This window comes from Leucopleurus acutus (genome assembly GCF_964270905.1).
Source record: "Leucopleurus acutus genome assembly, chromosome: 15".
NCBI lineage: Eukaryota > Metazoa > Chordata > Mammalia > Artiodactyla > Delphinidae > Leucopleurus > Leucopleurus acutus.
Window position 1 is genome coordinate 65731482 of NC_139157.1, and position 25220 is coordinate 65756701.

Consider the following 25220-nt stretch of genomic DNA (forward strand, 5'->3'; position numbering starts at 1 on the left):
GAGTTTGAACTTTAAATCACCAAAACATAAAACTGAGATAGCTTTACTTTAGAAATTGAAGTTTTTTCCACCATTTTCAGGTATAAAGCTCAAAATCAAAGGAACATCACTTATACAAAATAAGATTTTTCTTATATTTTTCCCCCATCTACATCATCATTATGTAAATTTTGACCCCTCTGTAGAAGGAAAGCAGTACACTCAGAAAATGAACTGTTTCAGATTCAAGGGCTTGCCTTCCCACACATGAGTTATCCATGAATAGTTTAGATGTATAAGTCCTAGTTTGAGACTCTCTTTTGTTAAGCATTCTGGAAAAAGTGTGGTCAGAATACCAGTTGCAGGGGCGCGGGGGGAGACTCTTTTGTCCTCTTTTAGCAATCATCTGGACATGTGGATGCAGACCTCTGAAACAGGGATCTCTGCAGGGATGCTTGGCAGTAAAATAAGGCAATCCAGAAAATATGTAAAATATACATTTCGGAGCAGATTTTTAAAATGTACCAGATGGTTAGTCATTGTTTTTTTTTTCAAAGTTCCTCATAAAAACATATGAAATACTTTCCTTCTCTTTAGATTAAGCCTACTCAAGCATGACAGATGACATGATTTCCCATTCAGGAAAATGTTTCATTACTTCAAACTAGGATAGACGGCTATAAAATGCCCTTTTCTTATGAAATTTAGAGGTGAACTCACTGGTACTACTCTTCCTCTTCTGTTTCTCCCCCATACACACCCTTTCTTCATCAAGAAGCTCCCTGACCTGTTACCCCTTCTCTTTAATGTAGTCCCTTTGGTGGCCTCTTGTGCTGTATTTTACTAAAGGAGAAGAGGAGGTCATGGTAAAGAAGACAGAAAACTGGTGGAAAGGTATCTACAGTTTACCTGGGAATTCAAAGCCAAGAGTAACTGAGATGATCTCCCTCAGATGTAGTACCAAATGTTAAGCCTGTAGTGCTGCACTTCGCATTCAATGGGTGCTCTAAGTGTCAGTCACTTGCATTATTTTGCCCTAATCATAAAAGGGCCATTTTGCCAGCAATATCTGTGCTGAGACCTCAGTGCTCTCTCCACTGCCATTTTCCCACACCCACCTGAACCAGACTTGTTAAGAGAACCAGTCACAGATACCCAGGAAGATCTGGAACAAAAGTATGGCTGTGAAAAGTTAGATTACAAAGGCTTTGTATCATGGTTTTATGGTATAAGTCACCTTATAATTTATTATAGAGTTTCTCAATTTTTCTATCCATATAAAAGCACCATGAAGACACAGGCCATGCCTGTCTAGTTCATATCACTTCATAGCACCTAGGATAGCACATAGTAGGCGCTTAATAAATAGGTGTTAAATGAATAGGCAAATCAAGCAAATAATAGATGCTGACATTTAAAATCACACAGCCCAATCCATTTCACAGTGGCCCAGAGAGTTGCCCAAGGTCAATGAAATATGGAACTAACCCTAAAAGTAATGGATTTCTATGTCCCACTGCACAGATCCCTGAATTATGAGCACTTTCTCCAACTGAAATAACATGAACATAATTTTCTTCCCAATTATTCTGGCTGAGGGATATACAAAAGGTTTCAGTGGGTGGAAGATTTACGGCACAGCTTCTGGGAAATCCTAGAAGCACCATGGGGCAACTGCTAAAGGTCTTACGGTAATAAAATCGATAAGCCTGGGGACCCCTGGAGGCCCACAAGGTAGGCAGGAGGACGGCCCTCTTGGAGGAAGGCACTTTCGCTGATGTCCATTATATAAAAGATCCTTAGGCAAGCAAGAATGAAAGCAAATACAAGAAAAGAAAAATGCCTGTGGTTTCCTGTTGCTTCCAAAGTTCTCATGTACACCGACCTCTAACGTAGCCTTCAGCTTGATTGAATATTTCCCTGTCCTATTATAGCAAGGTGGACAATTCACACCCTAAAACTCGGATATACAGATCTTCCTCAACTCACAATGGGGTTATGTCCCAATAAACCCATTGTAAGTTGAAAATATCGTTAAGACAAAAATGCATTTAATACACCTAACCCACTTAACATCATAGCTTAGCCTCGCCTACCTTAAATGTGCTCAGAACACTTATATGAGGCTACAGTTGGGCAAAATCATCTAACACAAAGCCTGTTTCATAATAAAGTGTTGAATATCTCGCCTAATTGAATACTGTACTGAAAGTGAAAAACAGAATTGCTGTGTGGGTACAAAATGGTTATAAGAGTACAAGTTGGGCTTCCCTGGTGGCGCAATGGTTGAGAGTCCGCCTGCCAATGCAGGGGACGCGGGTTCCGTGCCCCGGTCCGGGAGGATCCCACATACCGCGGAGCAGCTGGGCCCGTGAGCCATGGCCGCTGAGCCTGCGCGTCCGGAGCCTGTGCTCCGCAACGGGAGAGGCCACAAGAGTGAGAGGCCCGCGTACCGCAAAAAAAAAAAAAGAGTACAAATTGTTCACCCTCGTGATTGTGACCATGTAGCTGACTGGGAGCTGCAGCTCACTGCTACAGCCCAGCATCACCAGAGAGGATCATACCCCATCTCATGAGCCCGGGAAAGGATCAAAATTCAAAGCATGGTTTCCACTGAATGCATACTGCTTTCACACCATGGTAAAGTCAAAAACGATTGGAAGTTGGGGACAACCTATACTACAAAAAAAAATGCAACATCCTTTTTATCCTTATAAGTTAACTAAACCTCTCACGAGCACCTCCCTTTAACTGGGAATTGGGAGAATGGGGGAAGATAGAAAGGGAGAGACAAAAAGGAGGAATTTTAAACTAATAAAGATTTCTCTGTCTATGCAATTTAGAAGAATTTCTTAAGGTCTCATTTGGAAAAATACTCAACCTGTCAGGTTTTCTTTATGACATCCCCCCCATCTTTTAAGAGAAGGTGTCACATGGGTATAAAGAGTAGCTTATGAGTCCTCAGTGTGATGGGGTGGGGGTGGGGCTTGATCAGCAGAGAGTCCTTCAGGTCCTGTCACTAGGGCAGCCCTGGGCCCTCAGTCCCCTTGAGGTGACTTCTGGGGGCAGCACTGCACTGGAGCAGCAGTTGGAATCCATGATCAAGGTGACCCATCTCTGGTTGAGAAGGGCCCCTGATTCCTGATGGCCCATTCTACATCTCTGTGCTCCCCAATGGGGACCATGGGAACTTTGAGATCCTCTGCAACCCATCCACTGGCTTTGGGGATTGAAAAGTGCAAGATGTATCCCTAACCCATGGCTAAATCACATCCTGCCCCCATCAGCGTCGAGTTCAATGTATTGCTACTCAGACAGGTTGGCTGCGTCCCCAGGCTACTCCTGAGGAAGTAGGACACAGCTTCCCCCTCTCAGCATCATAGGGGTTCCCTTCTGCTTCCTATTTGGTGAAGACATCCTGAAGGTTAAATCCCTTTTCTCTATCTTATGGATGTATTTGCTCTAAGGAGATATTATGCATTTGCAGTACATAATGATTGAAGAGGAATGAAAAATACAGTGGCTTATATTTCCAAAACTCTGTGTCCATTTCACTATAATCTCAGAGAGTCCACAAGGATACAGGCCTGACTCCTATGATTTTGGTCAGACATTGTTCAAAAATTAAGCTACAATATAAATAAGTAACATAAAATAACATAGGAAAAAAATCTTATTAAATGTAGTACAGTGAACTATATTTAACATCTACAAGTCATAGCTAAGCTTTGGTTTCTTTATAAAATGTGGATAATTACACCTGCTCTGCCTACCTCACCTGGGTATAAGGAAAATACTTTGAAAGCTATAAAGTTCGGAGGAATAAAACTTAGGATAGGAAATCCATAAAACAAGTTTGATACTTGAGCCCCAGCCCTATGGCATAATGGGAACTCACTATCAAGAAAAGCCTGACCAGACGTCCCCTGACCTCCCAAGAATCAAGCAGCAGTGTCCCATCACACCGCATAAAGCTCAGTGTGGTATATAAAGGTACTATTGTTGAACCAGATTTTATATGTACTCTTTCTATTCTATTCACAGAAAAAGCCACATTTACATGAGTGTGGTTGAAAAGATTTGCTGTAGAGCAGCGATTTTATGGAAACGCGTGTGTGGGAAAGGTTTGATTGAAGTGCATACGGCAATCCTTTAAGACTGATTTAATAGAGGGAAATGCCTGCCAGCATCTGGAACCCTGGATGGGAGTAACTCGGAGCCCGCAGATGCTACAAACATTTCAGGAGCCTTCTGCTGACTAGAAATTGGACACATTTTGAATCAAATCATTCTGCAGAGCAGGCTTATTCTGTAGTAGTTCTCCCAGCATCTGGAACTTTTTGCCAAGAGTGATCATATTTTTGTAATCCCAAATCCACAGCAAGTTATACTAGCTAGGAACTCCCCTGAAAGATGGGAAGGAACCCAGAAAAGCTGGGGAACACAGGGGCATGATGTTTAGCCCAGGAAAGATCTTCTTCCTCACTCCTGGAATTGCTTCAGGGTCCACACACCCCACTTTCTCCCCCATGTATCCATAGAGCAGACTGTCCATTTTACCTTTCATCTAAAATGTCAGCTATGTGTTTTTGCCATGGCTGGATATGCAAGTTCTAAAAATATATGCATATAAGGAAAATTTGAGCATTTAAAAATAACACTTGCTGGTTGTGGCTTTCGGGTGCCTTCTAACTCAGCTAGAACCAGTTGCTCCCATCTCACCAGCTGGATGATGATACCTAACTGGTAGCCTATGCTCATGGCTCTCACGAGCTGCTTTCTCGTGCCTCGCCTTATGGGATCCTCTCAAACATCCTGGCATCACAGCAATGCAGGCATCACTAGCCCCAGTGGAGAGAATGACCCAGAGATAATACACGGATAACACACTCATTTGGTAAGAAGAGCCGCGATGAAAGCCCAGATCGCCAAAGTTCCAGATGATTCCTTTGACTCTTCCAGCGACTACTCAATCATAGGTGTTTTAAAGTTATTAAGAAAATGACAGGCAGTCATGCTGCTTTCAGCGATAGCCCTCGCAACTGATAAGTTTTCTTACACTAGTTTCAAAAGTTAGATATTTCAAACTCCAAAGTCAATGTTCTCACCTATCCTATTCCTCTGTTCACATCATTCCCTGCCAGCCACAGAGAAGATGAGCAGCGATCATTTGTCTCATTGCTTAAAAAGGTTCAGAGCTATCAGTTATTTTCATCTCTCAACACAAGATACAGGTGCAGATTGATATTAGGACCCTGGAATAATACTGATTAGCCGTTCCCAAACAAATGTGTAATTTATGAAAATTTAAGATTCCAGCTCACTTCTGACTAGAACAGAAGAAAAAAAGAAATGTTCATCTTTTAAAACAAGTTGTGTATGCCATGGTACCTCTTCTTTATCCATTCATCTGTCGATGGACACTTAGGTTGCTTCCAACAAGGGCTATTCTATATCGAAAACGTCAAGGTCAAAAAGGACCAGAGTGGTACCTGGTCTCCCAGGCAACAGTACAATTGCACTAGGCAAATGTATAGGCTCTAGGGCACCTTTGGGATGGCACCAATACAGATGCCTCTTTTCCACCTTCTAGATTCCTAACGAAATTATATAGAAAACAAAATGTGGACAAGTCTATATTCATAGTGGGCACAAGTCAGAAGGTTTAAACCAATGCTGCCAGATGCTAACAGGCCTGGATTGGAGAAAGCATAGAAGACCGATTCATGGCCTTCCTTCTGGAAAAAGCAGAAGTCAGTAAGGAAAGTCAGTAGGACAACCTGAAAGGACCAGACAAGAAGCAGGAGCTGGAGGTAAAGGGCTCCCTGTGAGGAACTTCTGGTGACATTAAGAGATGCTCTTAAGAGTAATTCTGTTGTCATCTAGCAAAATCGAAGCACGTATTCTAAGACCAAGCAATTCCTCTCCTAGGCATGTAACCTAGAGAAATTCTCGCACATGTATGCAAAAAAGCATGTACAGCGGTGCTTATAACAACTATATTTGCAAAGTCAAAAACTAGAAACAACCTAAATGACCATCAAGAGAACAATGATTAAATTGTTTGTAGTATATTCATGTAATGGAAGACAACATAGCCATGAAAATGAATAGAGTCACATGTATCCACATGGATGAATTTCACAAACAATGCTGAGCAAAAAACTGGCAAGTTTCAGGAAAACAGTTTATTCGATTAACATAAAATATTAAAATATGAAAAGCTGTACACCATTTTCCTTATACATATTTACCACTGTATTCTATATATTACTGTACTGTCTTTAGTCAAAGAATAAGATGTAAATGGGAATAATAATTACCAAATTCAAGATAAGGGTACTTCTGGTGGGGGTGGGGAGGTGATAAGATAAGAAAGGATACAGGGAGTTTCAACTTATGGGTAATATTTATTTCTTAAACTGAGTGGTGGGTACACAGTTACTCACTATATTATTATTTAGAGCTTTTTGTTGTTATTTATTTTATTATAATTTACAGCTTTATCTCTGTTTTAACATTTCACTGTAACTTCTAAAAAGGAATATTAAAAGAATCATGTACTTTTTTTGAGTGTATTTTGCAAAACACACGGTGCCTGCCATTATGGATCCTGAGCTATGGCCGCACACGATCCAGTTGTGGGTAAAACATGTGCAAAAATGCATAATATCCAAAGCTCACGAATATCAGGCTGTGTAGTATAAGGACTGAGAAGGGTTGCTCGTAAACCCTATAGCCAAGTCCTGGGAAAATAATCCCATAAAACCTTAACAGTAGACACAAGAAATGGAGAGAAAAAAACATATTTCATTACACCTCAATTTCCTTTCTAATGTTTTGAGGATTAGGGCCGGATTTATTTTTCCTCATCTAATGCCTTTAAGTGCCTCATTCCCATAAGCCAGATAAAATTTATGTTTAGAGAGGTAGGGCCTAGATATGACCAAATGAATGCTTCACCCTTGGGTGCCCATATACAAGGCTATAGGAACTCTGTCGTATTTCCAGAGTTTGACAGTCTCATCCTGGGTGGGTTTAAGTATGCTTCGCAATACTCTGTCCATTTTTCCATGTGTTAAATAAAGAACCAGGAGTCATTTTCTTACTCTCCTTGTTCAATAGTTTTACACCTGCCTGAATGCAACGGTTATGTGAAAAGTCACACCAACATACGGTAAGTGGGAAAGGACACAAGATGGGTACCCATCAAGAACTCACAAAATTAGTTACACAAACATTTATATTAACGTAAATATATCCTATACTTAATATAAAAACTTTAAGGGCCTCCATCTTCAAGGGGGCAAAAGAGTCAAGTGTATTCCCTGTTTTACCACAGGAGGAAAACTTGGTTAAATGGCTTGACTCACATCACATGTCAGAACTTGGTAACTTGATAACGTAAGAAAAGTATCTCACTTAGTTTGTGCAACAGTTATATTATTAAATTAAACTTTATTAATAATTGTTATTATCATCCCTTAATTATTCTCAGGAGCAGAATCCGAATGGAAAATCAAATTGCATGTGTGGTTTCTGGCACATGGTCTCACCTCCATCAATGATATTGTGCCCTTACCCCAGTCCAGAATACAAAAATAAATCCACTTCTACTCTGTCTCCTTGGCCACAGGAGTCCCCAGTAGCAGTGTACAATATCAGCTCACCTTATTGAGAAAATGGTCACGGAGGCTCCTCTCCATGTATTTTGAATTTTTCCATCATTGAAGAAATATTCACTATACATAATTGTATGCTTTCTAATACTGCTTTCCTTCAAATTGGATTTTCCCCCCATGGATTTTAAGGCTATTTCCATTAGGGAAAAGTAAAAACAGTTGTAATTTCAGCAATTTTCCATTTTCCTCCTTGTGGGATAGACCTACTCATTGTATTTGAAGGATAAATAACTAAATGATCTTGAAATATTTAATGTGAAAGAGTTGCCAAGATTTTCAACACAAGAAAGCATATCTAATATGCCACAAAAGGCAGCTTGAAAAACAGAACCGTTTTTAATAGATACATAAACTCCTATTTAACTACTAGCACTTTCCATGTCTTTATTCCTGCCCTATAATGAGCCATTCCAGGTTTATTGGTATTCAACTTGGTTACTAGTGCCACTTAATATAATCCCACATGGTTAAGGCTTTGAGAAGCGTCACACACACAAAAAAAGTAAATCAAACAGGAAAGGAAAGAATCAAAACGGTAATGTAACTAAGAACCAATCTGGGGGTAAAACAGAGTAGTGTGTCGTCTTAGATTGCAGAGATTTAAACATGCCATGAAACTGCATCAAGCATCCTGCAGTGGGCCAAAGCAACGCTTTTACATAACTTCACATATCTAAGAACGGCAGAAATCCAGAGAGCCGCATGTTTTTCAACCGGTTCCGGTAGTTACCATTCAATTCATCAGGTTTTCCATTGGCCTAACTCAGGTCCTATACATCTGAAGCTTTCCCTACCAAGAATCAAACTTTGAAGACTGAGACGATTTGAGGGAATGTATAATTTTTGTATTGTAGATTTATAATGAGAGTGTGATCCCCTCACTCCACATCAGACTCTATTCTTGCAAGAGTGGTTTATAGCTCATCTCTGACCAAAGGATCCTCATATTGCATTTATTTAGAAAGCCAGTCTTGGCCAAGGCAACGAGCATCAGGAGCTGTGAGATCAGCTTCCCCAACTACTAAAAATAAGTCCCAGAAAAGGATGGAGAGGAAACCACATGTCACTTTGAATAATTATTAAAACAATATAAAGAGACTGGAAAACTCATCTGAGTTCTTGGTAATAAGATAGAACCCTTTTCGTAGGCTTGCTTTCTGAGAATCACTCCAGGGCATGACTAATGAAATAACGACTGACACAGCACTTACTACGTACCAGTAATTGTTCTAAGCGCTTTACATGTATTAAATCACTTGGTTCTAATAACAACTCTATGAGGTATATTCCACTAATATCCTCATTTTACGTATGAGAAAACTGAGGCACAGAGAGGTTAGGTAATTTCTCCAAGGTTACACAGACAGTAAGTAGTAGAGTTGAGAGTCAAACTCAGAAAATCTGGCTCCAGAGTCTGTAAATTTCACTCTGACCTGCTGTGGTACAGAACTAGGTATTGATCAAAATACAACCCAAAACTTTTAACCAAAAACAAAAGCATGAATTTAACAATCTTTTGATTATTTTTTGGTCATTCCACAACCTGTGAACTCATTTGTTCACTCAACACATATTTATTGAGGATCTACTTTGTACCAGGCACTATTCTAAGAAATGGGGACAGAGACAAAAAAAAAAGAGTACTTTTAAGATGCTCAGAGACTACCTGGAAAGAGACAAAAGTGATAAAAGGGAGAGGGAAATCCAGGGTGCCATGAAATAAAACACTTACAACACATGTCCAGTGCTAGAACTAAATTGTCAAAATATATCCTAACCTTAAAAAAAAAAAAAAGAAAGAAAGAAAAGAAAAAAATTTCTCTTCACTGATCTTTTCTAAAAATCGAAATACAGCCTTCCTATGTCCCATCCCCCCACTGCTACCACCTCCAAGAGCCTGAGGTTGACGGCAGCCTTACTAAAAACGTTTTTCTTAGCATTGAGTTAGAATTCCAATATTACCCTTATAGTTTTCATATTTCCTTTGATATTCTAAAACCAGTGTGAAAGTTGACTTTAAAAATTATCCATTGCTAGCAAAGGTCTGTTATGCTAGCAGCTTCAGATAATGCAGGCGCTTGAAACCCAGCACAGGAGTCTAACCACTCTACAGGCCTTACCCAACATGAGTGAAATCCTTACCATTCGTGTGCCAACCCCCCAGCCTTGCAGTAAAGCAGTTCTTTGCAAAACGAGATTGTGCGGCTCTCCAGGCTCTTTAGAAACCATTTGCAGGCTGCAGCCGGAGAGAAACCAAAATGGCCTGAACTAGGGGCAGGAAAGATAATTACCCTGGGAGGACAACTTGGGGGCTGGCTTTTCACAGCCACAGACCGACTCTGCTTGAATTAAAGCCATGCCTTGTTTCAAACCCCTTCTACCTCCGGCTACCTGCTTGAGGATTCAGCTCAAAGTGGGACCAGAACGACTATCTTTCTGGAAGGATTAGGCCACAGCCTGAAGCTTCCGAGACTGATTTTGAAATCCACAGTTATTTTGAAGATGGCTTCTCACATCTGTTCTGCTTCCCTGCTCCACATGAAGCCCTAGATCTCCCTCCTCATCCTAAGGAGATTGCACCTGTCATGTACTAAATAATTTTAAGTCTCTTCCCTAGAATTAAATGCAGCTTCATTTGCTGTTTGGATTTTATAATTTTTAAACAGGAAGACAGAACAGCACACATAAGACAGATTGCTTCCTGCCCTCTCCTCTTGCCTTCCACTACTGTAGGGGCTTGAGCCATTTGTGTTTTTTTGGTCTCAATTTCCCTTTCTAGCAAATGACCATAGTGCCTATTCATGTCAGTTTATAAAGGACGCTGGTGTGCATTTTTAAAACTGTATCTGTTGGCTCTCTGTTTCTGAAATGTCTCTTTTTGAGTTTCTCCCACAGAAATTGGGATCAATTTTCATTTCTTTCTGCTCCGTTGCATCACCAGAAGTCTATATACCTTCCTGTAATTTGAAAAGTGCTGATCTGGCGGGCACCTCAGTTGACCAGTCATCAGGCCTGAGGCCTAATTTCTTTTCCTCCTCTGGCTCAGGCAGCTCTTACCTCACCTCCCCCTCTTCTCTCTAATTTTTCCAATTCATTCACCAATTATTCATCGATCACCTGTAATTCTGACAGATGTGGGATAGGTGTGAGGGAGCAACAGTGCACATGCTCAGTCCTTGCCCTCAAAGATTTTGTATTGAAGGGGAAGAAACTTCCCACCGGTGACAGCCCCAGCCTGAACCTGGTTCACAGAGTAACCCTGACTTGAAGGAGCAAGTTCTTAGACAGCCGTAGCCTTACCCGCCATGCCCACTAGCAGCCTCACTCCAGGCCATGTGGGAGCAGGTCCCAGTCCCTGGAGATCAGACCCAGAAAGCAGAGCAAAGTGATTCCCCAGGCTCCTCCTCTAGCAGCCAGAACCACATGGCCCCCATCGACAGCTGCTGATGGGAGAGCACTGGTCCTCTCTGTGTGGCTTCATTCTTAACTAGGAACTCGCCTTCCAGAGTCTTGGAGACCGAGTTGGCCACTGTGTAGCCCAGTTCCCATGATCAGAAGCTTTCATGTAGACTTTTTCCGAAGCCCTTATTCTCATCATTTGCCTGGTAATAAAGGCTCAGTTATGGAGGGGGCTCACTCCAAGCCTCTACCCCGGGGGCTAAAGCCGCACCCCTGAACCAAGCTCAGAGGGAAAGCAGTGTGCCACCTGGACAAGGGCATCCTGACTCTGTTGGGGCTTCCAAGCTCTCGCCAGTCCCACTGTGCCTGCCAACCACCTCCTTCATATGTACCCCCGCCTTTCTGCTGCACTGTGCTCTCCTGAGCCTTGAAGGTACTCTCCCAGAACTCCAAGTCCAGGTTGTTTTCCTGACACATACTCTTAGGAGAGATGGCTAGCGTTTCAATTGGGCCTACTATGTGCCTGGCACTCTCCTATAGTATGTGTGTGCATGGGCACATGCACATACAGGCTTTTCAATCTTCACAACAAGCCTATAATCCAGGGCCTATTTTTATGCCCATTTTATAGATTAAGAAACTGAGACATAGAAGTTACATGACGTGCCTAAGGTTACACAGCTTGGAGTGGCAGAGCCAGCACTTGAAACCAGACGTTCTTGTTCCAGAGTCTACACTCTTAACCTCTATGCTGGGACCCAAACTGCCTTCCCAAGGGAACATTACTTGCAGAAGATCAAATGCCATTACTAGACAAATTATTTAACAAATTCTACATAAACTCATATATTGTTGAGACACATCTCAATATTCTATTTAAAATTTTTCTATCTTCTGAAAAGAATCTGAAAAAGAATAGATATATAGATATATATGTATAACTAAATCACTTTGCTGTATACCTGAATCACTGTAAAAGAACTATACTTCAATAAAAAATTTTTTTTACCTTCTATGCAAATATTTTAAAAGCCTATTCCATGCTCTGAAAAAATGCTGTTGTTCAAGCGTACTTCAATATCTTTTATCTTCATACATTATTTAAGAGAAATGATCTGAAAGGTCAGCGTGGTGGTAGTGTGGCTTAATGGAACGAGTCAAAATGCCTTCTCAGTGAGCTGCCCCTTCTTCTAGCAGGCACCAATGATGCGATCTTCTTAATCAGTCACTACATGCTTTGAGCCTCTGTTCCACACTGTAAAATGGAGATGTAAGGAAAACTCTGCCTACCTGGTATTTTTGCTTTGAGGCTTACTAAGGCAACGTATATGAAAACACTATGTAAATGATAAAGCTTCATGTAAACAAACACAAATTCTCATTAAAGACAAAATGAAAAGACTAAAAAATGAAAAAGTATCTCTTGCTAATAAGAAAAAAGCCAATGACAAGGCTTCATGCTGAGAGACACAAGACCTAGGTCTTTGTTCTAGCATCTGCCGAGATAGAAAAAGAAAACAGAGAGAGGAGAGAATAAATTATTTCAGAGAAACCTCTTGAGAAACTGGCTATGGGAGAAAGCCTCATGGGAATGACTCTTAAGATGCGCAGCAGTCTGTGAAGTGCTGGAAGAGGGTCAGCCTTCTCTTTCAGGATCTTTGGTAGTTTCCTTCTTGGTGTTTCTTTTTGGACTACCAGCACTAGAGAACAGTGGAAAGAGGAGAAATCACCAGCACCAAGGAAGTTATTGGAGCAGTAATTTCCAATGTCACAGAAATTCAAACAGACTAGAAGGATGGGAAGAGAGATACCTTGGTGAAGCTAGTTTAAGATAATATTCCTGGAAAACCATAATGTTAAAACTGGAAGAAGAGACTAGGATTAAAAACAGTTATCTGGGAATTTATATTTTGTAAACATTACTTTAAATCATGAATGTGCTTCACCAGGAAGTCAACATCCAGATGATCTAGCCAGTAGGTCCACTAGAAGGAGACGGACCCAGCAAGTTTTCAGTCCTCAGGGTCTGGATTTGTCTCATCTACTTCTGCATCCACAGTAACTAGCACAGTGCCTGCCATGGAGGAGGTTCCTATTATAAAAAAATCAAATGGACAGACAGAGTCAAGTCCAAGTCCTGACTTTTCCTAATCTTAACTAATCTTGTAACTTCACTTCTCTAAGCCTCAATTTCACCATCTGTAAAGTCAGGGAGTTAAAGAGTCTCTAAGCTCCCTTTAGTTTCCAAAATTCTGTAATTCTATTGTTTGCATTGGAAATCAGATACCTAGGAGAAAATTAAAACTCCCTGGGGCACTGGTCTTTTCAATCTAAGCCTACTAATTGTAAGTATAAGAGTTGGAAGGCTTAGCTGATGAATAAGGCCTAATGTACAAGATAGTCTGTTCACCTTTCCCTTCTGTCCAGTACAAATGAAATTATCATTTCCTGGTGAAACAACTAGAAGAGGATATTTGAATGAGAATCACATCTATCATCACATACAAATAATTCAAAGCACAAACCCTACTTGGAATCAGCTCCTTGTAGGCAAATGTGGCTCTTCCTATAAATTCATTAACACCAGAAAGTATTTATAACTTGTCAAAACACCATGAACACAGTACTAAACATGAACAATACAAAATGAGCAGCATTAGATTAACCTTGGCCTATGAGAGTTTACAATGTAGGACTTTCTAAATTACAACATGAGATTAATGTGGTATTTGGGGGTCTTACTGACAAATTCAGAACGGCTATAAGCTATCCAATCAATTGTATGGTGACTGGCTATAGCAAGTTGAAAAAAGTTAGTGAACTGACATAGACCATTCCCCCAAAGTGCTAAATAAACAGGGATTAAAAGCAGAAATCAGGAAAAAGAGAAGCTGTTACTATCATTTCAAAATCAGGCGAGATGTATGTGATCCTTGCCCAGTGGGTTCTTGCCTGGATTAAATGAGCAAGAAAGATTGGGAGGGACGTACGACCAACCAACATTTTGAGTAAGAAGCAATACCCATGCTTTCCAGGCTCCCCAGAGCAGAATCACCATCCCTCCAGACCCCAAACAGAATGTCTGTGGCACTGATCCTTCCGTGGCCTTCGCTCTGAACCGAGTAAGCACACAATTGAATTAGATCGCGCCATTAGAGAAACTGGTCCCCAGAGGAGAAAGCACGTTTCATGGTTTGCTGAACGATTCTGAGGCTTCGTATAAACCAAGCGCGGAGCCTGCTGAGCGCTGCGCTCCATCTATAAATTCCACACTAGATCAAGGGGTGATAAATACTCAGATAAACATTTATATTTTATGCCTCAACAATTTATCCTCTCTTCCTCTTATCACACTGTGTTGACCCAACTTACTCAGTGAAAACACACATTCAGCGAATAATTGTTTACCTCTGCTCACTCGGGCAGAGGAGTAAGAAGACTCTCCCCATTTGTTATCCTGGTTGCCTTCTCTCCCTCGCCCATTCATCTTGATTTTCTCTCCCTTGCTATTGATTTTATGAAAGAGATCTTTTTTTAATTTGTCCTTCAAAAATGGTATTGACATAACTGTGCTTTGCCATTTTGCCTTACATATTGTACTGTAAACCTGTGTGAGAGAGTTCATTTTCTCCCACGGGGGAAAAAAAAAAGCCTGATAAGGGGGCTAGACTAGCAACACAGGGGTCAGAAAAGAAGCCTCTCTCCTTGACAGTCTCTCCACCAAATCTCAAGGACCTTTGTAGAAAATCATGCCTCACCTCCTTGGTTCCCTTTCTCCACTTGTAAGCAAGGAAGTTGAAAGTAGCTAGTACTGGGCAAACAGATGAAGCTACATTTGTTATGTATGTTGTGATGACTAACTGAAAAACTCTCTATAAAAGTCAGAAATAATAACATTGCTATTAGATTTGTGAACACCTTCACCACAGATGTATTACTCCATAACACTCATAAAAACAAGCAATGAGGTATTTGGGAGATATATGCATATCATTTTATAGGCAAATTTTTATTTGATGTCAAGCCTTGTCATGAGTAGCTCTACCAAATTATAATTACTAGTACTTGGGAGATGTTTTTAAGTGTATCTAGTGGTTAAATCAGTTTAAGAGACAAACAAAATAAAGTCAGTGTGTCGTTGGAGGGAGAGGGAGTCCCGATGCTTTATTATGAAATTAAGAATTAAATATCTGTGGGCTTCCCTGGTGGCGCAGTGGTTGAGAGTCTGCCTGCCGATGCAGGGGACACGGGTTCATGCCCTGGTCCGGGAAGATCCCACGTGCCGCAGAGCGGCTGGGCCCGTGAGCCATGGACGCTGAGCCTGCGTGTCCGGAGCCTGTGCTCCGCAACAGGAGAGGCCGCAACAGTGAGAGGCCCACGTACCGGAAAAAAAAAAAAAAAAAAAAAAAAAAAGAATTACATATCTGTATTCAAAGGGTTCCAATGAATATCTTACTTTTATGGTTTTTAATGTCAGCAGTTTTTATGGAGATAAAACTTGGTCTAGAATATAGCATTTCCTTGAAAATGTTAAAATCATGCCTCCAATACTAACTATGCATTTTGTTTTGTTTTTACTGTCCATCTTCTTACAAAGATAAAATGAGAATAGCTCATCACCGGTGAACCTCATTTTCTGCTAACTCAAACTTTTCCTGGTCCTCAGAAGCCCAGAGAGAATGCAAACATTGGCCTTTAGGAAACAGTTTACTTCTTGCTCTTGGAGTCTGCAGATGTATAGTCTAATTAACAATACATATTTTCTCCTTTAGCTTCTGTTTGAATCTCTAAGTCTCAAACATGCCTCTACAGGGCACAGTGCATAAAGAAACCTAAAAGTACCTAGATGTAGATTGAAGAGCCCAACTAATCATGTCAGAGGCAACCATGTCCAACCCTACCATGAGGTTTGGACACAAATTTTACCCTCAAAGAAGCCAAAAAAAGATAACATGTTTTTAAAAAAATACAGGTATAAATCTCATTATCAATCTCATTTAAAGTTTATCTTTCAAAGCTTCTCAAATTTTTGAACTTCAGTCTATGACTCTATTTATCATTTATTTATTATCCATAATCGACCAAGTATAAACAGAACCCTTTCCCAAAGCATTAGATAAATTGTTTGGGGGTGTAGGGAATTGTGGGGAGATATTTCTTGAGGCCGTTGTAGTTGCACATCAAGAAATACTCAAGTTCCTCAAAACTGGCTTATACCATTTCAACACAATTTTTCATTCTTGTAGATAAAGAAAAATGATGCGCTTTCTTTTAGGTCACAAAGAATCTCACATTATTGGAGGTTTTTTATTTCTGTTCAGAATTGTTTTACTATTATTAACAAATACCATAATTATTAAATACTCACCAGCATCTGGGTTCCTGAATTCTATTTTGAGGGCTGAATTGTCCCCACCCTCCAAATTCATATGTTGACATCCTAACCCCTAGTATTACAGAATGTAACTGTATTTGGAGATAGGGCCTTTAAAGAGGTAATTAAGGTAAAACAGGGTCATTGGGGTGGGTCCTAATCCAGTATGACTAGTGACCTTGTAAGAAGAGATTAGGACACAGACAGGCAGAAAGGGGAGACCATGCAAAGACAAAGGGAGAAGACAGCCGTCCGCAAGCCAAGGAGAGAGGCCTCAGAATAAATCCAACCCTGTAAACATCTTGATCTTGGACTCCTAGCCTCTAGAATTGTGAGGAAATAAATTTCTGTTGTTTAAGCCACCCTATCTATAGTACTTTGTTATGGCAGTTCTAGAAAATTAATACACACCCCTCCTCAATGAGCTTGAAAACTTACCCAACTTTTCAACAGAGGGTTGGTTTGGTGCCCTAAGCAAAGTCTACTTACTAGTCCAAGGCTGTGCATAGTTATGGTCACTAGACCAGAAACAGACAATCTGGGGTCTGCCTGCTGACACTGGCCCATCAGGAACTTTGCAGCCTGTCTATTCCATCCACGTGTGCCCCGTCGTCACTTAACACCATCTCCAAAGGCAAGCCCCCATAGCCACGTTATCCTCTCAAAAGGCGGCAGCTTATTGTCCTTCATCTCCGTATTCCCAGGTAGTGGAGAAGCCACCACATGGGTGGAAAGCAATGGATTCTTAACTGCCTTTCTCTCTTTCTTAACCTAAAACATCAAAGTTATAGCTTCGGGGGATTTGTTTTTCTTTCTTATTTTAAAATTTACTTTTATTTCTTTCCTATTTTCCTTTTTTGGGAACAGGGACTGTTGTTTCGCAAAGACTTTTTCTTTGTATTAATTTGTATCCTCTTGAATCACCACTGAGCTCATGCATTTTCCAATAAGTAGGGTAGAAACTATTGTGAACCAGTTTGCCATTCTTTTATCCCCAACACGAGACACACAAGTGAATATTTATATAAAACTAAGCACAGCTTGTTGTGGTGGAGTCAGACTTGTTTGATTTCATTCTTTCTCTGGAGTTTCTCTTTAAAGTATTCATGGTTTACTGGCATCTTTGCATCCTTTCCATCCTGGCTCAAATTTCACTTTCTTGGGCATTAGTGGTCCTTTTTATAATTGTCTTTAAATAAAACTTTCCACAAAAGACCAAATTAAAACCAGCTAAACAGCTAGGTACCACACTAGGGAAGGCCTCCCAGTGAGATGGCATGGAGCCATGTCTGCTTAAGGAAGACTGAGATAACTAGGCCTGGAACCCATCACTCCTGGACGTAGAAGTGGCTGTTCAACACAAGAAGTGGTACCTAAGGCCACATTTACAGAAGAGGCCAATTACTGTAAAGCATGTTTAGTTTCCCCAAACACCTAGAAATTTGAATGCGAACCAATTTAAAGCTATTAGCATATCATAGGCTCTTCAGTGTTTCAAACAGTGATAATATCCCAGTTGGAGTGCGAATTTGACTGAGGAATTATCTCTTCCTCAATTAGCATACTTGTGTGAATATTCTGATCAAGCAAAGCATTTTAAATCTGCCCATAAATTTCTTTCACCCTTGGCTCACTGTAACAGCGGTAAGTTAGTATCATGTTTTGTTGCTTTTGTTAATCTCCTAAGAAGTGCAAACTTCGGAAAAGTTTTGCTTTACTCATCAGTTCCCTTGGTGGAAGAGACTAACCCAACATATTGTTGAAGTGCAAATTTATATGTCCATCTTGTGAAGCAGAGACTGAGAATCAAGTAGCTTGATTCTAGAGGATTCCCCAAGTTCTCAACCTCTGATTTCACCACTTCTAGTCACTTCCATTGGCCAGCATGGTAAGGAGCATAGAAATTTCCTTTCCTTTCATAATGGATGATGTGCCCAGAATCAGATAATCCCCTAACCAAATGCAGAATCTTCCAGAAATCATTTCAGCCAATCAAGAAAAAAATCCTCCGTAAGTCTGAGGAGGATCTCAAACAATGGCACACTAAAGTAGCATTTCTCATTCCATAGGCTGTATGCATTGCTGATGTACAGGGTATTTTAGGAGGAACACAGGTGAACTTTTCTATTGTGATGTACATATAATTATTTAAATAAAATAGTTATAGTCTCATTAGAAAAATTATAACTGGCATATTAAACCCATGATTTCACAGCCTTTTAATGTTTATTTATACTATAATTAAGAGTTTTTGAAGTCAATTTAAAGAAAGATATTAAGTAAATTACGGTACAAGTGGTAAGCAGACAAAGCAAACATTGGGAAGGCAATTGATAAATGATGGAAATTTAGGAGAGGCAGTACAAGAATTCCTTTCTAAGGCCTCAGACAATTCTTTTTCCTGGTACTGAACAGGATAAACAAAAATGACTCTATCCAAGCACAGAGTGGTGCAACTGGAGTACAGTGAAGACAAAAATAGTGTTTTTACAATAAATCATCTAGAAAGCAAAGGCAGTCCATAGAGGACATCCTAATAATAATACTGGAAGCCAGAAAAAAAGATAATACAAAGTCCTAAAAAAGAAAATAACTGTCCACTTACTGTTACATGCCCAGCTAAACTATTTCTTAGATAAATTAGACATTATTTAGAGTAACATTTTCGGACTACAAAACTGAGCATAATTACCATTAACAGATCCCTACAGAAAAGGTCCTTTTAAAGATGTACTTCAGGAGGGCTTCCCTGGTGGCACAGTGGCTAAGAATCCACCTGCCAATGCAGGGGACACGGGTTCGAGCCCTGGTCCGGGAAGATCCCACATGCCACAGAGCAACTAAGCCCATGCGCCACAACTACTGAGCCTGCGCTCTAGAGCCCACGAGCCACAACTACTGAGCCCGCATGCCACAACTACTGAAGCCCGCATGCCTAGAGCCCATGCTTTGCAACAAGAGAGGCCACTGCAATGAGAAGCCCGTGCACTGGAACGAAGAGTAGTCCCCGCTCACCACAACTAAAGAAAGCCCGTGCGCAGCAACGAAAACCCAACACAGCCATAAATAAATAAATAAATAAATTTTTAAAAAAAGATTATTCACTAAAACCTTTTTAAAAAAAAAAGATGTACTTCAGGAGAGTGAAATCAACTTAGAATGGAAGAGGGAATGAAAAGGAATGAGGGATATGCAAGGAGGATTGATGAGCAAAGACTTAGAAGCGTGGGGTAAATCTAAGCATTGGCTTTCTAAGGTAACACTAAAAACTAATTTTGAGTTTTTAAAAATTATATGAAACTAAGATATGGGACAACAACAACCTGCAAGCTATTACAGAGGTGATGAGAGCTGCTGAGTTCTAAGGTTTTTATATCATTTGGGAGGAGGGCAGAACTTTGACTAATATTTGGTGTTACTAAGTCAGAAGCATGTGTTAATAACAAGTGTAACCATTAAGGTAATATACAGCCTTCCAACTAGGAAGGGGCAGTGGGTGCAGGTGGGAGGGAATAATTAAAAGAAAAACAAACAAAAAAAAACCCATCATCACATAGAAGCTAGAGAAGGAGATAAGAGAAGGATAAAGGAAACCACCAACAGAACCAAAGCAGAATCTAAACCAAACCTGGACATTTTGGAAGAGCTACATCCCAAAGCAGATTGCTTCTTTCAAAATGCAAATGGTTCTCTGTCCACACTCGACACACCCTGTTGCTGTCATTATTATCACAACCACTTTCTGTTACAGAGGCTGCCAGATTTAAGCTGCCAGGGTCTAATTAGGAAGCCCCCTCCATCCACAACTGCAGTTAGGAGGTTCACCCACCACACGTCCTTATTATCCCAGCTGGTGCTCAGTTTAGCATCGGTTTGGAAGAGCATAACAAAAACCATCTGCCAAAAAGACCTCGCATTCGTAAGTCCACACGGATACATTCCAAAACCCTAGAGCTCGTTACACGCTTCTTTATCTTGATCCTGAGTATGTACTGTATAGACCCCTGAAGTCAGATCCTCTTCCCACTATAATTTAGCTGAGGATTCTGTTACATCCGTCTGCAGAAGGAATTTAATTTTTCAGAATGGAAAGTAATAGAGCTCACCAGAAACTGAAATTGCAAGGTTGGAGCCTCCCTGCTTCTTAGCATCAGTAGGCATGTAAAAAGAATAAGATTTATGTCCCTAAACCTAAAATATTCTGAAGCAATTATTTACTTAATATTTTACTAAATTACCTAGGATTGCAGTTTTGATTAGGAAAGCAAAAGAGAAGTCTGCAGGTGGCCTGTAAAGCGAATTTTGAAGATAGCTCTGCTAAGCGCATGCAGTGGTCTTGGAGAATACCAACACCGTGTTAAAAAACGCAGGGCCCTCAGGGTGTCCACCTGCCACAGAATTTAATTTATTTTATATATCCTCTAATAGACTGAGTCTCATCCATTAGGTAAATGTAATGTGGAAACACTGTCTTGTTTCTCTAAAGCAGAAACCAGCGAAGACAGGAGATTTATTCTCGCAGAATCTTGTGCTACTCTAATTGGGTTCTAATTGGGTTCAAATTCCCTTGTTAAGGTTCAGTGTATATGATACCGCTCACATGCTACAGGATCATGTGTGCTGCTTTAGAATATGTAAGACAGACAAAAACAAAAATCAAATCAAATAGACAATTTCTGTAATGATGAATTTACCAGTCGAACTTAAAATGTCATCCTATAGTTGCCTGACATTCATAGACTGAAAATATGTCTATGTACCGTGTACTCTGATTAAGCGTTTCGAGGTATTCACCAAGCTTGGTAAGGATAATAGACCCAGAACTGGATAATTCTGAGGAATGTTTCATATTAGTGGTGACAAAGAAAGAGCCTTGGAGCAGTAGGCAACCTTTAAAAATAAAAATAAGAAGTAAGTGAATCAAATATGGCATTACAATAGAGAGGAAATTGAATTCCTCTGCACACGATAAGGGTGGCTTCATTATTCACGGGCGTCCTGGCTGTGCCATGACACCGGAGACTGATGAGACCATCCCATCTCTGGAAGATAAATTCAATACACCAGGTATTGTTCTAATATATCCTAGAAATGTATGGAATACACTTAACTGATGGCAATGGGATAGTATTTTTATCTTCAGACATTCATAACAAAAAAGAACATAATTTGCAGTAAGGCAAACCTGGAATAAGTTTCATACAGACCCACCTTCCCAACTCATTTGGCAAAATTAGAATAGTTTCTCAGGGGGAGGGATTGGAAGCTAAAGGCATTAGGATGCTTTTATAAGTCACCTAGGTAGAAGTGAGTTCTTCACCATGAATAAAATAGCTGAGAAAGTGCTATCCCTAAGCCTTTGAACAAGAAAGCCTCCAAACATTTGGAGAAATCATCCACTGACAGAAAATTTCAATCAAAGTTCACTGACTCAGTTAGTTTAATCTTTGCCTACCAAAGTTTTTTTAAAGCTTTTTAAATTCTCTCATGGCAACTAATAATTCTTTCTTTCTATTCATCTCTTCCCTGACTCCTCCCAAATTATAAATCCAGTTGAATAGATGGCAAATACCCAAATCTGTACCCACACATTCCCATTTCAAATATGCTTTCCTGGGGCTTTACTCTCACCTTTCCTTCTGATTATTTGCCCACCTGATTTCAGCAAACCTCCCCATTTACAAAAAAAAAAAAAAAAAACAAAATAACATGATGCCAGTCAGATCAGGGATTTCAGTTTGGGGTTCTGGTAATTTCTCTAAGATAGAGTTACCTTAAAGCCTGATTTCCAAGTATATAATCTAGAAGTAGCTAAAACAAAGGTGAAAACTGCCAGGGGAAAAATGAAATCAACTTAAATAGCATGAGATACCTCAACAACCACTGAAGCATTTTTGGAGAAAGCTTTGGACAGTAGAGGAAGTTACTTGTCCAAATGATTATGTATCATCCAAAATACACAGAATAGTTTCTTTGTTTCCAAATGCTAAAGTTTGCTCTTCCCTAGTTATAATTATAGGGGAAATCATTGCAGATGAGGCATCATTGTCTCTGGGTTAACTGTCCCAAATGAAGGACTGGAGAGGCAGGTTTAATTGAAGTGAATGAAATTTAGGATATACTTAATCTTCTAAAAGTTGAGACGCTTACCTCTTGAGTTCTTATAATTAAGATCTCTAAGTAGTAGTTTCTTGCAATGTTTGGTCAGTATTCAACACTTTTAAGCCAAAAATTCTACAAGAGGTGGCCTTACTTGTGTCATTACAATGTTTTTGTTAACATACTGGACTGAAATACTGGCTCAGATTAGTGGCATAAATTTAAGTTTTTGTTTCATGATCAAAATGTCAAGGAGACCATTTTTACCTATTGTTTAAGGACAAAATAATTACATCTCCAGCAAGCTGGTGTTTCCTCCTTTCTTGCGTCCTCCTTTCTTACTCCTATTCACCTCATACCAAAAGCTATTAGATTGTTATTTACAATTATATCATTTATTTGGCCTTTTTGTCTGTCCACTGCTAATGCAACATGCAAAAAGTAATGTAGAATAATTATGACATCAAAATTTATACACTGTTACAAAGTTCAGAAAGTCCTTTCACATTCATAATCTCATTTAACTCTCCCAATAATCCTGCAATGAGTTATATTAGCTTAAAAGACAAGGATTTTAATGTTTAGAAATGCACTGTAACTTTCCCAAGTTTGCACAGCTATCAGGCAGCCAATGATTCTTGATTCCGAGCCATGTTTTATTTCCTACATGTTTGTTTCTTTAAGGATGTTCTGATTCAATCAAGATTTGAACTAACGAACACTGTGTATCCACTGAATTTTCTCTTCCTGGGGAATAAGATTTACTCCAACTCAGAGTTACACAGATAATGCTCCTGGGAGAAGTGGGAGCATCTGGATCCTTCTAGGAAATGCTCTAGAAGTTCCTCAGAGAAGCTACAGGAACACAAATTCACCAGGAGCCTGGAATCACAACTGCTGGAGGAATATTAAAGGACAAGTATGCAGGAATTAAGTTTGTACATTCCCATGCAGAAGAGGGAGGAAAAGGTACAGATATTGTCAGGTTGAAACTACCAGGAAAATCTTCAAGAATATTCCAAAGACCTACACAAAAGCTCCTTTCCATGGTCAAGCAATAAGTATTTCATATTCAGGTTTCCAAATGTTAATACCATGCGGCAACTTTTCAAGGGGAAATTTGCAGGAGGTAATTGAGGCTGCAACATCCAGGGTTTTTGGCTTATCGAACCTTGGACTCCGCAAGCGAAGCCCAAGTTTCCCCAAAACTGCAGATACTTCAAGAAAGCAAAGATAACCTTACAAAACAGAAGGAAAGAGGAGGAAGAGGAGGAAATCCACTCAAGGGAACTATTTCAGAAAACCTCCACAGTGTTTGCCTGACCTACGAAGAGGAGGCCTCTCCCCCGTTAATGATAGCATACTCAGCCCAAACAGCCACTTGACACACCTCAAAACAGAAACTCTATGGGCATAGTGACTGAAAAAGTCACAAATCTGGGACTCAAATTTAGATCTTATGACGCTAAATTATATTCTCTTCCACTCTGTATCATAGAAGAGAAAAGGCATGCACATGAAATTACAAAATATTACAGAGAAAAAATTAAATGAAACATTCTCCGTTCCCCCTTCCCATTCCCATGGGTTTCAGTCTGCTTGGCCTATCATAACGTATGAATCTGGAAGGGACACAAACATTTAGTGCATGGCACCATGTCACTTCTTGTTTGAACAACTGTGATTGTCCCCTGATGGGTCACCTATCCACCAATTTTTCCTTTGCTCTGATCCATCTGCCATGCTGTACCCAGAGTGATCTTTCTAAAATATAGATCTGGTCATGGCATCCCCGTTCTCTCCAAAACACACACACACACACACACACACACACACACACACACACACACACACACACACACACACACACACACACACACACACACACACACACCATGCTTTAACGATTTCTCACTGAATACACATCAAAGCCTAAATTCTTCAGCGTGAATACTCCTTGCACCTTTGCCATACTGGCTTCCCAAACACAGAGCACTTCTAGCCTCTGTGCCTTGCTGGTGCTGTCTGCTTTGCCTGGGATATTTACACGCTCTTTTCTTCTGTCCGTTAACTCCGGCTGACATCTCTAAGTTCACATCCCCTCAACAGCCTTTCCTGACCCCATCTCCCAGTTTATTTCTTCTATTTAAGTAATGTGATTATGTTTTTGTAAAGATGTGGAGAAAATGTTATTTCTGGCACCAGAAATTCTCTTAGAAAGGGAATTGTATTTCTTTGGAAAAAAATATATTCTGAAAATGACGAGGGTAAAAGGTGAGATGGCAAATGGTCTGGGTGAGGGAAGAACTGCTAAGGTTGGGACAATGGAAGGAATGTGTTATTCTGCACAAGGGTCGGAAGGCAGGAGTCAGAGAGAAACGATGGAGAGCTGGCAACTCTGAAAGAGCAGATGAAATAATACTTAATGAGATCCCTCCAGGAATAACCTGAAATTATTGGTACATTCTGAAAAGATACAAAGAAATCTTGAACTGAGCGGATTTATACTTGGAAACCCATATAGGACCAAATCCTTGTGTCCTAGAGGAGATGGGTGAAGAAAGTGGACATTGACACAGGAGCCAGACCATAATAGTGTAAGCTCTGTAAAACTGCAAAACTTTTAGAAGGTTCATATAAACTCAAGCAATAGAATTGGAGAGATAAGGGAATGCTACCTATATACT

At 40.1% G+C, this 25220-nt stretch overlaps 1 pseudogene across 1 annotated transcript in view; it reads left to right on the forward strand.

Annotated features, from left to right (window-relative positions):
• Positions 1 to 4891: 4891 nt before the first annotated feature.
• The window catches only part of LOC309972003 (bolA-like protein 3), a 35877-nt pseudogene continuing 15548 nt past the window's right edge, over positions 4892 to 25220 (forward strand). Inside the window, exon 1 of the transcript in view lies at positions 4892 to 4958. The product of the transcript in view is annotated as a bolA-like protein 3 (transcript). The remainder of the gene's footprint in view (positions 4959 to 25220) is intronic.